Source organism: Lissotriton vulgaris, chromosome 1_1 (genome assembly GCF_964263255.1).
Source record: "Lissotriton vulgaris chromosome 1_1, aLisVul1.2, whole genome shotgun sequence".
Lineage (NCBI taxonomy): Eukaryota > Metazoa > Chordata > Amphibia > Caudata > Salamandridae > Lissotriton > Lissotriton vulgaris.
The window spans coordinates 245,011,657-245,016,467 of NC_141685.1; the positions used below are offsets into that span (position 1 = coordinate 245,011,657).

The 4,811-nt window shown below is 51.6% G+C and overlaps 1 non-coding gene across 1 annotated transcript; it reads left to right on the plus strand.

Moving 5' to 3' along the window:
- Window positions 1-495: 495 nt before the first annotated feature.
- On the plus strand, window positions 496-567 carry TRNAP-UGG (transfer RNA proline (anticodon UGG)). The gene has a single exon. It is a non-coding gene; the product is annotated as a tRNA-Pro (tRNA).
- The last annotated feature ends 4,244 nt before the right edge of the window (window positions 568-4,811 follow it).

A 4,811-nucleotide genomic window follows, 5' to 3' on the forward strand; every position in this document is an offset into this window, starting at 1 on the left:
CTACATGTCATCACTGGGTCTTAATATACGGGTGAAGGCGCCGCAACATGGTGGCATGCATGGACCAGACACATTACAGATGGCTGGCCTAGTGCCTAGTACGGGTAATCACAGTGTCCAACTCACGTGGAGCCACTGTGTCCCGCGATCACCAGGTGAGGAGCCAGATCAGTGCAATCAGCGTGATCACTCCAGTACCCCCTTGGAGGCTTTAGCTTATTTGCATACTAGCTTATGAGTGGATGCCTGAATACACACCTCTCGACCAGCACCCAATGAGCAACTTAACCCAAGCCGGCAACCTGCCAAGCCCCTCAAGTGAATGTGCATGACGTCGGACATGCGTGTGATGTGCCTCAGCTCGCAGGGCACTCACCTCGCATTCAGCGGTGGTGCGCCTGCGTGTAATGCAAGGCACAGTGTGTACACCAGATGAGCACTGGTGACGTGGCACCAGTCAGGGCTAAAAAGCTGTTCCGCTCACATCTATCAGCTGGCTCGTTGGTCTAGGGGTATGATTCTCGCTTTGGGTGCGAGAGGTCCCGGGTTCAAATCCCGGACGAGCCCTGTTTTTCTTATTTTTTTACTATCGTTTTTGTTTTGATTCAGCAGTCTAGAACTATGACATAGGAGAATTAAAAAGTTTAAAAGTAAGAAAATCGTGTCAGTAAAAGAGAGCTCGTCTAGGATTCGAACCCGGGACGTCTCGCACCCTAAGCGAGAATCATACCCCTAAACCAACGAGCCAGATGTGAACCCTGATATGTAGCTCAACACACGCTGGTACAGACCTCAACAGGTGCATACAGTATGTTTCTTTTTATGTTTTTTCTTCTGTTAGTATTAATCTCATACTATGAACCCGATAGGAGAAAAGAGGAGGACTGCAAGCTACAGATAAAAAGAAACTGCTTCCACAACATAGACCCCTATTTTACTCAAACTGGATAAAGAGGAAACAGGTTATTTTGATGTTATTTTCTGCAATGCCAAGGAATATCTGTCTTACATTTCAATGAGACCTGAGGGGTTTGCAGTATATTGCTCAAGAAAAGTTAGTTTTAAATTAATGATGGAGTTTCCATGACGTATCTAGCTTTATTAGCTCAATCATAAAATTCAGATGTGTCCCATTGAGACAAAAGATGTCAGTTGATTATACTTTCTTGGAAAAATACAGGCAACAGAAAATGCCCGGGCTATGAATGGTGCGCTTTGAGGCTGATACCAGAGAGAGGCGCAAAAGGGCATCATAATAGATGCTGCGCCCCCTCCTGGCATGGAGTCATCAGATCACACTGGCCACATCATAGTGCAAGGCACTTCCCTGGGTCACAAAGTGTCTGCTCCGTGCAAGGGAAGCAGAGTCCACTTCCTTCCTAAATGGGAGACGACCTTTACAACGCAGGGGTTTCACCGCGTTAGGTTTACAACGCGGGCTTTACAACTAAAGTCGTTTCAACGACTTGCGCTGGATGGCACTGTAAGCTAAGTGTTAGAAACGGGACCCTGGCCGGCCAAGACTCGCGTCGAGGTCAGTCAGGGATCACCATTTCTAAGGGTCAGGGCAAGGGAGTCACACACCAAGGTAACCCCCACTCGCCCTCTAGGTAACGTGGCGCGAGCAGTCTAGGCTAAACTTGGAGGCGGTATGAGTTAAGTATTTGCGCACGCACCCCAGCAACAACACCCAAGGCCCACCACAAAGAAAACTCCACACAAGGGTATATATAAAAAAATAGCCTTTGTATTGTAATAAGCAAAACACATTAGATAACACACAAACTTTACAATGTGCCAGGGGCACGGGCAAAATTTACAAGGGGAATTATGTACAGGACAGGGCCACATGGACCACTGTCAGGGATAGGCACTTGTTAGAAAATAATACTTGTAGGTACACACTTAGGACATAAACATTAGAATGATTAGCACCAAAATTGTAAATGCAACACACATCCAGTAATCACTGGAAAAGAGTAATACCTCCTACGCAACCCTAAAACACTGTAGGAAAGTACGCAGGTAACTAGGACCTTATCATCAGGACCTAAGGAAGGAATACCAACACCTAAGCAATTCACTCTTAGCAAAGGGAAGGAAACCTAAACATAAAATGGGACATCAACAATCCTCTATGCAGGTCACATTTAGCAAAGTGGATAAACATAAAATACCTAATCAGGTCACTTTTAGAAAAGGTAAGCGGACATCAACAATTGCACATGAGATAATAAACACAGAGGTGCAGATTAGAACATTTTGCGCAAGAATCACATAGCAAGAAATTACAATGCGCGGGGTGCACGTAGCACAACACTCACAATGTCCCTCAGGCCAACTGGCCTCGAAAGGGGCGGAATGCCCTGAGTCTTAGTGTCAGGGAAGCTGCGCAAGCAGCACAGCACACAAACCTAAACGTAGCAGTTGCCCACAAAGTGCTGGGCAACTGATGCAGGAAAAGTTAGGGCAACGCTGGAGCCAGGAGGGCTCAAGAACAAGGTGGGGAGACACAGTGTGGGAGCCACGGGGCTACAACCAACTAGCTGCCTGTGTCACCCTAGAGCCTCTAAGGGCTCGCTAAGCAAATGTACAAATAGAGCTTCAGCGCTCTTAAAATAAGGAAATGCCCCAGAGCCTCTCTCAGGGCTCTCAATCACGATGTGGGCGTTGAGCCTCGCTGGGCTCATGGAAGGAAATGCCCTGAGCGACTCGGGGCTCTAAAGAACCAATGCGGGCGGGTGGAGCCTCTCGGGCTCAAAGATACAGTTAGGGCACTGAGCCTCTCGGGCTCTAAATAAACAAATTGCCCCCAGGAGCCTCGGGGCTCCTAAATCCACACTGCGGCCACGTTGGAGTCCCTCACAGGGGACTCGAGAACCACACAAATGCCCCCAAGAGCCTCGGGCGGCTCTCCTCACTTGGGCCGCTCTAAGGCCCGGACTGCACACGGAAGGGGAGGGGCGGGCACCGACAATATGCCCCGACGCCCTCCTCCCTTCCCTCGCTCTCCCTCGGCCCCGCTGCACTCACCGGGTCTCCTGGTAGCAGCGCGGGGCTCCTCTCCTCACTCGGGAGCCTCCGAGGACGCGGGAGCAGGCTTCCTTGGTCTCCCGCCTGGCCTCGTCACGACGTCCGTCTGCCTGACTTCCGCCGGGGCCGCCAATGGCAGCGCGGCCCTGGGGGTCAGGAGGCGGGACTTCCGGGTCGCGGAAGGCAGCGGCCCGGCAACAGCTTTCGGTGCTCCTGGGCTGCGGCGGTGATTCCTTGGCAATGCCGGGTGGGCACCGGCTCGTAATCAAATAAAATGACCACGGGGCAACGCCGGGTGGCACCGGCCTTCAATTAAAAATAGAAAGCGAGGTGGGCACTCGCTCGGCAAAAATCGGCAGATCAGCGAGGTGGGCACTCGCTAGACAGACAAAGAGCTCCCAGCGCTAGGAGTAAAAATTAAGTGCTCCCAAGCGCTCCCAAGCGCTGAGGGGCTACGCACAGCACTCTCAAGCGCCAGAAATAACAGCAAAGCGCTATTGAGCGCTGGGGCACAGGGAAAGCGCTCCTAGCGCTATAAATCCAGTAGAAGCGCTTCCAGGCACAGCAACAGCTCCAGCAGGGTCTGGAGGCAGGCAGAGGGGCAAGGCAGGGCCAGAGCCAGCACACTGGGTCTCCAGGCAGGGAGACAGTCCAAGTGGCGGTCCTCCTGGCCCCAGCAGCAGCAGCCCCCTCTGGCAAGGTCCAAAGCAGAACAGAGAACAAATTGTATGGGGACGCAGCCCCTTCTTATAGAGAAAAACTCCTTTGTCTCAGGGTGCAGGGTGGGGGAAAACCAGTCGCAGCTGGTTCTGAAGTACTCTGTTTACCTCAACCACCCTCTCTATTCACTGGCAGGGCTAGGGCCATCAGTCGCACCACAGGGGGTGGAGCCAGCATTGTGTGGGGAACGTCCAGGCCCATCAGGGACCAGGTGCACTCCTCCCAAGCCATCAAGCATGCTGATCTCACACTCACCACCGGGCAGACCCATCCAGCCTTCCTGGAGCCAGGCTCACCAGCCAGCTCCAGCCAATCACACTGCAGGCACATTTTACAGTAATATGCCAAGTCCTGGAAATGACACTTCTACACATGCCACACTCACGCAACATACATCATTGCGAAGCATTCATTCCCACGAACACGCAATTCGAGCATGCACTCCCCACACATCAGGAACTACTAGGGACACAGACATTCCCCATGCATCCCTATGGGAGAGCAGGCCAGCCTAACTACATGCACGCACTTTACTCTGGGACACAGAGAAAAAGTGCGCACAGACCAGAAAATCATCCACGCATATCACAGATTAAAAGCAAAAAGTTTAGGGGTGAACCTGCCTTAAGGGCCAAGTCCAACACTAAGGAATAGTATTGTTTACTATTCCAACACCTTCCCTACTGTACGTAGACTGGTGTTGGAATAGTAAATCATACTATCCCTAAGTCCAGCAAACCTCCAGCTTAAAACCTGCATTGTAACATGCTGCGATCAACATGATCACGTAGTAACATCATACATTCTTCTTAAATGCCCCTGTGTTTGCCTCCGGGAGTGTCTCTTCTCTGGGGGGCTTCAGGATGCACACTGGGTGGCCCTGCCCCGTCTCTGCCTTAGCTGGAGGCTGCCTCCCTTGGGGCGTCAGCATTAGTTCTGCCCTCTTATAGGGATGTTGATGTTAGGCATTCTGATGTGCAGAGCACGTGTGACCTAAGGGCTACCTCCCCTTGGGCGTGACTGTCAGGCTACAAAACGGGCTAAAATAGGCAGGGCCT